Consider the following 13,023-nt stretch of genomic DNA (forward strand, 5'->3'; position numbering starts at 1 on the left):
TTCTGGGATTTTTTGTTTGTTTTTGTTTTGTTTTGGTGGGTTTTTGTTTGTTTGTTTGTTTTGTTGTTATAACCCAAACTGGAGATAATGGACTTAAAATGGTTTATTTTAGCTCAGTTGTGAAAGTTTGAGTTTGTGGTCAGTTGAGCCTGTTACCTGGAGCTGGCAAGGCAGCACACCATGGCAGGGTATGTGTCGGGGTGGGGTGGGGGCGGGTGAATGGGCTGTTCATCTTGTGATAGCCATGAAGGGGAAGGCATGCAAAAGAGCACCAGGGTCCTAATGCTTCCTTCACATGACTGGAAAGCTTTCTTCTGGGCTTCAAATGCTCAAGGTTCCCTTGCCTCCTCACTGGTCTTTACCTGTCGATCTTTCAAGGACACGTATCCACAACACAGCAATCGCCTGCTTTCCTACAGAAGTTAGCGGGTTGGTGCGATGACGATTTGCTGCCAGCCACACACCTGAAGGTCTGAGGCTGCTCCACAGGTCTCCTGCCATCCTCCTGGCTTTCTGGACATGTTCTCTTGGCAGTGCAAACGGTAAGATTTTAAGAACGATCTGGGGATTCGGCTCAGCGGATAGAATGCTTGCTTAGCAGAAACAAAGTCCTGGGTTCGATCTCCCAGCACTGCAAATAACTAGACACCTAGACACGGTAGCACACGTCTGGAAATCCAGCAGGTGGGAGGTAGATACAGGAAGAACAGAAATGTAAGGTCATTCTTGGCTACATAGTGAGTTTGAGGCCAGTTTAGGGTACTTGAAACTGTGTCTGAAAATGAAAAAAAAAAAAAACAAACCCAACAACAAAAACAACAAAACCAAAACAAAACAAAAACAACCTCCCAAAACAAAAACAAGCCAAGTAAAGGAGCAGCAGGACTACAGGAAGTCCCTTTATGGCCCAGGTTCAAAGCTGGCACATGGCCTTTCCTCACACACCTTTGGGCAAGGCAAGCTATACAACCAAGTCCATGAGGAAAGCAAAAATGTACATCCATTTACAAAGAGATCTTGGCAATGCGCTGTGCTGTAGCATAGACGGGAGTAGGGCCACCAGCTTGGAAGGGCCCAAAAGGAGACCAAATGAAACCAAGCAGTGGGAGGACCTGGAGAGAGAGAGCCCATGGTGTGGTGGTGGCAGAGGACATGAAAGGTGATCTCAGGATGAGATGACAGCCATTGATTGATGTCCTACACTGGGCCCTTGACAAGCATCGACGGCTTTGCTCCATCTTTGAAACCTTTACAGATGGCAAGGCCCAAACATTGCGCCAAGGCACCCCCCCCCCCAACAACTGCAGAAAACTCAGAGATAGTACAGAAGAGTTAAAAGCTTGGGAGAGATGCAATGTCAGCTGTCAGATACTCTGCAGACAGCCATTATTAAAGCACTGGAATCTAACTGTGTAGTAAATCACTGTTGGGCACTCCAATGGGCTTGACTCAGTGAGTCGGTCTCCATCATGACAAGACTATGGAGACAGAGAAGGTATGGGAACCTCGGCCTGTGTGCTGGGCCTCATTCCTGTTTATACTTTTTAAGTTTATTATTTTATTCCGTATGTATGGGATGTGTGTCTGTCTGTGCGAGTCTATGAACCATGTGAAAGAAGTACCCACTGAGGCCTGAAGATGGTGTGAGAGCATTTGGAACTAGAGTTGTAGATGGTTGTGAGGCAAGGTGTAGCTGCTGGGAACTGAACTCCTGTCCTCTGGAAGAGCAGCTAGTGCTTTTAATCACCGAGCCATCTCTCCAGCCCCAATAACAATAATGTATATATTAATATAAAATGTACATATAATCTATTATATTTTAATATAGTGTAATCGCTTTGCAATCTATTACAGATATATTGGTCATTGGCCGCTTTTAACACAGAAATTGAGGCTTTGAGAGGCTTGCTCAAGCAAGTGGTGACAGCTGGAATTAGAATAATTTTCCCTGATTATTGGTATAATCATGGTAGGTTTTGGTCTGTTTAAGTTGGTGGAGGGTCGGGAGAGGCTACACCCAGTGTGCTCTGCCCTGCAAGGCGGGCATGAAAAGCTGGAGTGTGAGGCAGGAGAGTCTGGTGCCTGCCCTTGGCCTCCACAGCGTATGACTAACTCCCCCACAAAGTCATCCCTTGTGTTTCACTTGTTTTGTTAATCCCGCTGAGGATTCCTGGCCCTGAGAACATTTCACTTTATTGGCTTCGCACATAGACCTGAGGAGACACGGAGCCAGAACGCCTGGACCGGCACAGAACTGACATTTCTGAAAGAGGAAAACATTAAAGCCAGAACGGTCACCCACTCATCATCCCTGACATCAGGGTAGGTTTGTGTGCCGGACCCCACAATGCATTCTGGGGATTAAGTACTGACTGGGCAAGTCCTCACACTTTACTCGTGGGCCCCTTGATCCATCAGATAAGAGAGTCTATTAACAACAACAGACTCAAAATCTCACGTTAGCTCAGGATTCAGCTCAGCTGACAGAGCACTGGCCTAGCATGAAGGAAGCCATGAGTTCCAATTCTACCACTCTGAAGACGTACAACTGGGTGTGTCGGCACAGACCTGTAACCCCAGTACTAGAAAGGTAGAGGCAGGAGAATCAGAAGTTCAAGGCTGTCTCTGGCTATATGGATATAGAAGTTCAAGGTCAGGCTAGAATATGTGTCTCAATTTTTATTTTATTTTTTATTATTTTTATTTTTAAAAGTTTCTTTTCTTCCTTCCTTCCTTCCTTCCTTCCTATCTCCAATGCTGTCCCCCACCCAGTTCTCACAGAAAGCCTCCTCTCACACCCCTCCCCTTCTCCTCTGTGAGGGTGGTTTCCCCCCTTTGGCATCCCTCCACCTTGGCACATCACATCTCTGACAGATTAGTCTCATCCTCTCCCACTGAGGCCAGACAAGGCAGCCCTGTTGGGGAACATATGCCGCAGTCAGGCTACAGCTTTGGGGTGAGCCTCTGCTCCAGTTATTGGGGGACCCACACAGGGACCAAGCTGCACATCTACTACATATGTGTGTGGGGCCCTCATTTCAGCCTGTGTATGTTCTTTGGTTGGTGGTTCAGTCTCTGAGAGCGCCCAGGGGTCCAGGTTAGTTGACTCTGTTGGTCCTCCTGTAGGGTTCCCATCCTCTTCAGGGCCTCAGTGTTTGTAAATAGCTCAGCTGGCAGAATGCCTGCCTAGCGTGCAAAAAGCCATGAGTTGGATCTCCAGCACTGTATGCGTGGTATGGTACTAACTTGCAATTTCAGCACTGGGGAGATAGAGATAAAAGGACCAGAAAATCAGTGTCATTCTCTGCTACATAAAGGCAAGACCAGCCTGGATACCTGAGATGCTGGGTCAAACTAACAAACCAACCTCATCCCCTTTATAACACAAACCTTGTAATATATATATGCGCGCACACACACATATATCTATATTTCTCTCTCTCTCTCTCTATCTCTATATCTATATCTATATATATGCACACTCAATGTTTGGGCATAAAACAATTTTCAAATGAAAAATATATAGCTTATCTCCCCGGGGTTTGGAGAACATAGCTAAGGAGGTGTGGAGAGAATGAAAGAGCTGGGGAGGGAGCCGTGAATGCTGCCTTCTGGGTATGAGGTGGCTGTTTCACACATGAACTCGGCGGCTGTGGCTACCTGTACATGGTCAAGCCAGATAAAGATCCTAGCATGTACATGGGAGGAGCGACTGAATCACCACTCTTAGTGAGCAGCTCTTGGCAGTTGATGCTGGGGAACGGGCCATTCTCTTTGATGAAGTGACCCCTGGGAGGTTGTCTATGTGCCCACATGGGGATGACCCCACACAAATACACATGTGGATAGTACTAACCGGACTTGGTGGACCAAAACAGAGGACATAAAGTTGGGAGGGAGATGTGGAGCTATCTTGGAGGAGGCTGAACAGAGGTTGTGAGTCAGTATGCATTGTATACATGTATAAAAATGTCAAAGGATAAATAAGAATGTTATTTCAAATACACACAGGTTATTGTTTAATATCTGTTCCTTTCTTTTCTCATGGCCAAAACTACATCTCCCATGCTTCCTTGCAGGTATGGGTGTCACATGATTAAATACTGACCAATGAAATATGAGTGGCAGTTATATGTTCAATTTCTGTCTTATGCTCTTAAGAGATGGAGAGGAACTCCTCCCTGATCCCAGTGCTACCTTCTGCCAACTTCCACACATTCCTACGGCTGAAGATGAATTAGCCATGTGGGCTTAAAAGATAAAGTTCAGGCCTACTTTAGGTGGAAGCCACCATGTTAGCCAAATAGACTGCCAAAGAAATGTTTTTGCAAGAGAAATATATTGTTTTATTGAAGATATGATTATTTGAATCTCTTAAGTACAGGAGTCCAGATAGGGTCCTTACAACCTGACAGATAACTGGAGCAGAAGTCAAGTCCCTTGGTTTCCCCAATTCAAGTCCTTTTACCTATGAATTTGATGGTTTATTTTCTCCCATACGTTTGCATGTTCATGACCAAATCTGTCCTTACAATAGCTTTGTGACATCCATGAAAGAGGACTTCTGTGACTGTTACTAAGCAGACAGGAAAGCTAAGACACAAGAGTGGCAGATGAAGGACTGCAAAGACAGTAGAAGTATTCGCTGTGTATGTGTGAGCATCAGAATTCAAGTCTCAGGACTCATGTAAAAGACCAGGCATGCACTTGTAATTGCAGCACTAGGAAAGTGGAGACAGGGAGATCCTTTGAGCTCACTAGCCACCACTCTAGCCTAGTTGGCAAGTCCAGAAAGAGGACCTGTCTCAAAATACAAGGTGGACTGCTTGTGAAAATGCCCAAGGTTGACCTCTGACCTCCACAGATATGTCCACACATCTTCCCCCACGAACACTTTCTGAATACACTGCTGTACATGAGTATCCTGTATATACAGGAATGTCCTAGCCAACCACTCTATGTGCACTCTGCATGCACGTGTGCTACATACCCTGTATGAGTGGAGGAGACTCGTGAGCAAGCATGGTCTCGGCTTCAGCAGGCCAGCATGCTGAGTGATCTGAATCCAAGGACATGGCTCCAGTCTTGTTAATCTGATGCCCTGGGCAGTGTCCATCTATGGATGAGACATGGCAAGGTCTTTAGCTTCAAGGAACTGTTGGATGGAGGGACTTGCTCTTACAGAGGCTGGGGATGTGGTTCTCAGCTTCCCTCGTTTCCTTGTCTCCCTCCATTCTCTTTCCACAGAAGGTATAGCTGGAGGTGTGTGTGAAGGGGGCTCTTCTAGGGTCTTGAATGTGGCCTCCAACTCCTGTCCTCCCTATGCCATATCCCATGGATGTGACATTGGGTTTTTCCAGCAGAGCATTAGTGCCCCAGGAAAAGCAGGAGGCAGGCTGGTGTTGGAATGGACATGAATCGATAGTCACCAACACTTCTAGATTCCGGAGTACGAACCAAGTAGGGTTGGGGATAGCATGTAGGTCATCGTCTCAGACCAGCCCAAGGGAATGGGTTATTAGTTACCGTACTCAGCTTTGAGGTCTGATTTTGAGGCCAGCTCTGAGGACTTGGACACGTTTACCAGTCATTTTGTGACTCTACTTCACTGACATGGGGTGGCGTGTGTTGCTCACGTGAGGAGGTCAGAAGACAACTTTGGGTGTGGGTCCTTCCACCTTTTCAAATGTGAACTGTTGTGGAGGCCAGGCTAGCTGACTAGTGGAGATTATCCTTTCTGCCTCCTATCTAACCAGACCCACATCCTCACATTTGCAAGGCTCTACCACGAAGCCATCTCCAGGCCTCCAGGATGCTTCTGTTTTCAGGAGCATCTTTCTTGCTCCCTCCACCTAGGCTCACTGGGTGACCACTGTTTGTGTCAGCTGCTGGCCTCTGAGTCCTGCAGACTTGTTCTCTCACCAGGAACATTTGCAGGGTGGAGCAAATCTGCAAACTTCAGCCCGTCCTATGCCTTTTCTTTCCATCCACTTTCAGCTTGATTTACTTATACTGCCTGAAATTGACTCTGTTACACAGGAACAGTTCTTCTGAGTAAGGGAAAATCTCAAATAACAGTGATGGCTGCTGGAAGTTGATTTCGCTCATACATAGAAATGTGAGAAATTACTCCAGGTCATCGTTTCCTTCGGTTCATCTGGGATCCAGGTTCCTTCAGGCTTGTTGTTGTCCTACCCAAATATCTCAAGATGGTTGCCTAGTTAAACACCAGCCACTAAGCATACATATATACATCCTGACAGCAAGAAACACAAAAGGAGACAAGGAAAACATATCTATCTCCCATTGGGGAACTTACATGTTTCTCAGTTACCATCTACTTGGCCATACGTAGCTGCAAGAGAAGCTGGAAAACAGAGTCATTTCAGGGTGCCATACACCATCAAGGACTCCATACCAGTGGCAGTCTTGATAGCATCAGCTTCAGCTTCAGATAAGTTGTTTTTGCCATTACTCTAAGCAATATGACGTGTGTGTGTGTGTGTGTGTGTGTGTGTGTGTGTGTGTGTGTGTAAGGTGATAGATGTATGCATATAGGCACAGTATGAAGGAGGATTGGAGAGGTTACTTCAGTTGCATCCAGTGATCCCTGGGTTCACGCCCATGTATAGATCCTTCCTCTTGACTCTGAGCTGTAGTAAGCAATACAATGCAGTAGAAATAATGCCAGGCCTTGACTCCAAAATGTCCTAAAGCATCTTCTTTTGCACTCTTGGGAAGGCTGAGGGCTGTATAAGGTTTCTGACTACCCGAAGATCACTGTCAGGTAAGGAAGCCCAAGCTGGTCCCATGGAGGAACTGTGTGAAGAAGGGAAACTCCCAATGACATTGAGAACCAAATCGCAGATACATGGTGAAGTCTGAGCTGCACAAGAAAGTTCCCAGATCTCTATGCCACCTGCTGACACCCCATGGAAGACAATGGAGCTGTCCCACACTTCGAAAACATGAGCCAGGAAGTTTGAAGGTAACTTGTAATACAGCAGGAGACAACCAAAACACCCATGTATCCCCGTTTATCACATTCCCACTACTCTGGGAAGTTCTAGACCACCAAGTGATGCTCTAATGTTCTCCAGAAGAGCTGCATTCTGTTTCACAAGTCACATCTTCTCACACAATCACAGCTAATTTATTGAGAACTGGCCATTTGTCAATAAGGCCATAAAAACTGCACACATGACCTGTCCTTCTTGATCTCCTCCCTATGAATGGAAGTAGCTGGCAGGAGATATTCACAACGTAAGGCTGACCACATCATTCCCGGGGTTGTTGTTACTTCAACTGGGTACCCACATCTACAGATGACACTAGGTCACACTTGGCATTGACCTGCTCAGGAGGATGTAGGACAGGGACTCCTGTGTCATCACGCTTTGCTGTGAGTGGAAATCCTTGTGCCCAGCAGAACAGTACTTCTTGAGTGGGTGTGGGTCCCCTCCTGACTTAAATGCTTCATGTCCCTTGGGACCTGTTTCCAGGTATACAAGTCCTCATGTTCAGGAAGCCTGAAGTATAATTTCCCATTGGGTAGTTATAGCTTTACCGACTGTTGTTAGAGAATGGTAATTAACCAACTAACTTAGTTATTAGCCAAGGTTCCTTTCACCTGCTGCCACAGCCTCCCAATTGCTGGGATTGTGGCTGTGTGCTACTATGCCTGGTAATAACTTTTTGGTTTTGGTTTATTAAAGGGGGAGAGGTTAGATAGTACAGCATTCTCATATATATCACTCCAAATGTCCTTAAATTAGGGCTGTGTGTTGGTTTCAGTGTAAAAACCAACATGATATTAGCATGATAAAGCCCATGATTTCCTCTGACGCTACAGTGCCAATGTTAACCCTTTCCTACCCAGGATACATGTATGAAGTTACTCCTTTAAGCTCCTCTGGCCTGTGGTAATTTCTCAGTTTTGAAGGGAACTGCTCAAGTATTTCATAGCCTGTCCCATAGTTCGGGCTCAGAATCTGTGTGATCACGTGATTAGTTTGAGGTTGTGAGTTGTAAAGGTTAAAGGGACAATTAAAATATTAATTGTGACCAAAAGACTATACATGGACTGACCCTGGGCTCCAACCTCATAGGTAGCAATGAATAGCCTACTAAGAGCACCAGTGGAAGGGGAAGCCCTTTGCCCTGCCAAGACTGAAGCCCCAGTGAACGTGATTGTTGGGGGGAGGGCGGTAATGGGGGGAGGATGGGAGGATGGGGAGGGGAACACCCATATAAAAGGGGGAGGGGTTAGGGGGATGTTGGCCCAGAAACCGGGAAAGGGAATAACAATCGAAATGTAAATAAGAAATACTCAAGTTAATAAAGATAAAAAAGAAATATTAATTGTGATGGAGTCATTTTTTAAGATTTTTGTATGTTTTGCCTGCATGTATGTATGTGTGTGTACTGTGTATGTGCAGTGCCTGGTGCCTGAGGAGACCAGAAGAGGACATCCCATCCCCTGGAACTGGAATTATAAACAATTGTGAATCACCATGTCTGTGGGATGGGAACCCAACCTGGGTCCTCCTCAAGAGCAGAAAATGCTCTTTTTTCCCCCCAGAGCTGGGGACCAAACCCAGGGCCTTGCGCTTGCCTAGCTACCACTAAGCTAAATCCCCAACCCCTCAGAAAATGCTCTTAAACATGGAACTACCCTTCCCCCTTCCTTTTTAGGAGACAGGACAAAACTTAAAACTTACAGCAATCCTCCTGACTTAACATTCTGAATAGTAGGACTACAGCGGTGCACCACCTCACTCAACTAAAGCATCTTTTTCTTTGCCTTATAACAAGGATGCACACTCGCACCATAATCTGACCACTAGAATGGACCTGGACTAAGTGTTGGCCCAGGGAAGTGCACCAGGTTTCTCAGGTTCTTACGTAACTCCCTTCACCATACACACACACCCTTGGAAAGGCCGCTACTAGGTACAGTCAATGCCTGAGGTAGGGCATTACGTTCCCATGCTTTGAGGACCATGGGGCCACACAGATAAAATACGGTCCAGTAGTTTGTCCTTTCATTAATCCATTTTGCTATTTATATCAGGATGGAGTCAGGAATATTCTTCTATGCTTTCAGTGACAACCCAGAATCACTAGACCAGTTTCCATTTTGTTGCTCAACTTTTTTTCCCCAGATTTGGCTGGCAGCACTTTTAAGTTGACCTGTGCCTTTTGATATGATCACATCAGTGTGTGTGTGTGTGTGTGTATGTGAGTGTGTGTGAGTGTATGTGGGTGTGTGTGAGTATATGTGTGTGTTAGTGTGTGTATGTGTGTGAGTGTATGTATGTGTGTGAGTGAGTGTGTGTGTATGTGTGTGAGTGTATGTATGTGAGTATGTGTGTGTGTGTGTGTGTGTGTGTGTGTGTGTGTGTGGTTAAGACAGGGTTTCTCTGTGTAGCCTGGCTGTCCTGGAACTTGCTGTGTAGACCTGGCCTCAAACTCAGAGATCCACCTGTTTCTTCCTCTTAAATGCTGGGATTAAAGGCATGTACCACCACATCCAGCTGTACTCTGTCTTTTTGACTTCTTTTTGATTAAACATCTTTTAAAGAATTTATTTGTCTTACTTTATGTACATGGGTATTTTATCTGCATGTAATCCATGTACAATATGCATACCTAGTTCTTATGGAAGCCAGAAGAGGGTACTGGATCCCTGGGAACTGGAGTTACATATGGATGGCTGTTGGCTGCCATGAAGGTGCTGTGAATCAAACCTGGGTCCTCTGGAAAAGCAACCATTACTTTTAACTGCTGAGTCATCTCTCCAGCCCTGGGTGTAGAATTTACTCTGATTCATCTTATATACTTTCTGCCTCATTGCTCCAAGGAGTCCTGGTTCCTTTTATTGAAGAACGGTATTGAAGATCTCAGGCTCAGCCAGAAAAGCACTTGTCTCCAAGCTTGATAACCTGAGTTTGATTCCAAGGATCCATATGGTGGAAGGAGAGAACTGACTCCCATAGGTACACGCACGCACGCACGCACGCACGCACGCACGCACGCACGTAAAAGAAACCAAGATCTCTGTGTTAGGTGTATGTGCTCTTTGCTATAAAGTACAATTGCTCCTAGCAAAGAAATGCATGTGTGTGAACCCATGTATATGCACGTTTCTGTAAATATTTTTAAATAGATCTTGCCTCACGATTATTTGCGAAACAAACAAACAAACCCATAGGGTACTGACTACCTGCAAATAATGTGTGGGAGTGTCCCACAATTCCATCTGCCTTCACATTGGCAGACAGACGCCTTTTCTATGGGGACTTCACAGGGGCCTGGGCACCTTTGAGAACCTGTACTGGAGCCGAAGCCTGGGCCAGAGCTAGGACTCTGGCCGTGGCCTTGGTTTGAGCTTGGGGTTTGCTTGGCGTAGCCTGCTACCCCTGGCTATGCAGAATAGAATCTGCCTCCTAGGCTTGGAGTGAGCCATGAAAGCCAGATGACTGAGTTTGTGGCAGGGGCCCTTTGGCATCTTGGTCTTAACTGCTTCAGGCTTCACAAGGACCTTGATGACCTCTGCACACGCCCTCATTGCCTTCACATTGTTGGCCTACATCATCTGTAGGTTTTTCTTGTGCTTCTTGGCAAAGTTCCTCAGGAACTTGGGTCAACCCTCTTAAGAGATTCATATCTTTGTGACCAGGATTTCCTGATGTCATTTCTGTGCCATTATCAGGATTGGTTATACATGGTGTGGTTCTTGGACTTGGCCATGTCTGCATGGTAACCCATGGCGTCAGAAGCACATAGGACTGCTCTGTAAGTATTTCTATGCATGATCACCCACATCTATATTAAGATGAACATGAGTTCATACTGACTGCTCTAAAATTCTCGTCCGTTGCTGTGTGGATCATTCTAGCTTTCTTTACAGGAGTCATATTTATCTAAACGGTGTTGCCCAATAACTTGGAATATATCTCTGGCCTTGTAAAACCAAAAACCCTGAGCTTTTCAACCAAAAGTCAAACTCACATGGGAAAGGATAGGAGGTTGGCTAACTTTCTACTGATACTCTTCCACGTGGGATCCCGCTGTTCTGAGAACGCCCTTCTTGGCCTTCAAGGCAGAAACCTGGCTCCTGTCCAGCACAGCCTCATCTGCCATGCTCCTACCTTGGTCTCCCACTGTGACCATACCCCTCCGTGCCCATGCTCAGCGTCTCCCTTCTGCCCCAAGGCCTGTCCCACGCTAGTCCTCTGCTGGATCCATCTGCCTTGCCATCTATGTAAGTGCCCGTCTTGGTCCAGTCCCCTCTTCGGCTAAAAAGCTATCCCATCCCCAAGATTCAAGCACCCTGCCTGAGAGGCCAATGCATATGGCACAGGAACCTTTGTTAGACTTTACTGCAGCTACAGCACTACCTGTGTGTATCCCTTTTCCTTCTGGAATATCACTGGAGTTTCTTGAGGGTAGGGATGCCCTCTGCTTAGTTGCAAGTATACAGTAGGAGCTCAAAGAATAGCTGTGCATCTCTCAATTCTTATTCAAAGAATATAGATCAAGGGCCTCCTACCTGTTGGCTCCTTTTTAAGTCTCTGGGGATACACCAGGGAGGGAAACAGACAAGGCCTGTACTATTTACTTGGCTCGTTTTTGGATTGGTTTGGTTGATTTTGGTTTTCAAGGCAGGGTTTCTCTGTGCAGCACTGGCTGTCCTGGAACTCACTCTGTACAACCTCCTGGCCTCGAACTTCTGCCTCCCCAGTGCAGGGCTGTATCACTGCCACCCAGCATGTTACTTATTTTTAAGCAGAAGTGACACTGAGCAAGGAAATACACTCTCAGGAGCCGATGAACGCCTTAGAGAGAAATTCTGAGTGAAGGCATGCAGGGCGCCAAGGCATGAACGGTGCCAGGGCGCTACTCTTTTTAAGAAGATGGCCTGGGCAGGTGGTTCTGAGAAGGTGACATGTGAGCAAAGACTTGAGGGAAGTGAGGGAACAGGGTGACCCCTGGGGATGTGCTGTGAGGCAGGACTATGCAGGACAGGGAAGGAACTAAGGACATGCTAATGGTTGGGATCTCATGGAATTCATGTAAGTCCTGAGTCCATTTACAGATGGGAAATGAGCTTAAAGAGGGACTTTTGCACAAGGTCATACCCCGTGAGGGGTGGAGATGAACTGCACAGGATCGGTGACCGCTGCCAGCTTCCCTGTGCAGATGCAATCGGCTCAGGCCTGGAAGGATAGAGGGAGGCAGACCTAGTTAGCTCTGGAGGTATAGCACAGGGCCTGGTTATGTAGGCCCGCAAGGCTTCCAAGACAGCCTTTGCTCTCCTAGTGGGTGAGGACTAAATGCCTTTGGAATAGGACCTATGAGTCTTTGCCAGCAGGGCCACGGTAGGGCTTTCTCACCTTAGCTGTCTTCCTGGATATCAGAATGGCCTCCTCTCACACTAGCAGAGTCCTGAGTCAGCAGTTATGATTCCCTTGGACAACAGTGGACAATGAAGTTCAGAGAGATAATAAGACCTACCTGAAGCTGGCCATGAAGTTTTCTCAGAAACCATAACCTTTCCTATCTCACCAGACTTCCCTTTGGGCTTGGCCTGGGCCCTCCAAGAGGGAGGAGTTCCCCTTAAAACAGAAACCTGTGCACCTGCCTCGGCCCCACTTCGGTACAGGTCAGAGGAATGACTAGATGGAGGGACCTCAGTGTGTCCTCGAGGAAGCCAGACAGGCTGTCCAGCAGAAGGGACCTTGCAGGTGACTTTTGGGGCTTAAGAGTGTGCGTGGCTGTGGACAATGCCCCAGAAGGACACCCATCAGAAACAGAGGTGGGTAGAGGCTTCGTTTCTGCCTTCACGTGGCGCCCGTGAGCCATCGAGCCCCACGCAGCAAAGAGGCTCCGGATCTTCAGACCTTGAAGAGGACCCTGGATCCTACCTGGGGTGGAAAAAGCATCCCTGAGTGTAGCAGGGTCTCCCCCAGAGGCAGGGGAGGGGTCTTCTCCCCCGCCCCTCCCTCGCCCCGCCCCTGC

The sequence above is a fragment of the Rattus norvegicus genome, chromosome 3, assembly GCF_036323735.1.
Source record: "Rattus norvegicus strain BN/NHsdMcwi chromosome 3, GRCr8, whole genome shotgun sequence".
In the NCBI taxonomy this organism is placed as follows: Eukaryota; Metazoa; Chordata; class Mammalia; order Rodentia; family Muridae; genus Rattus; species Rattus norvegicus.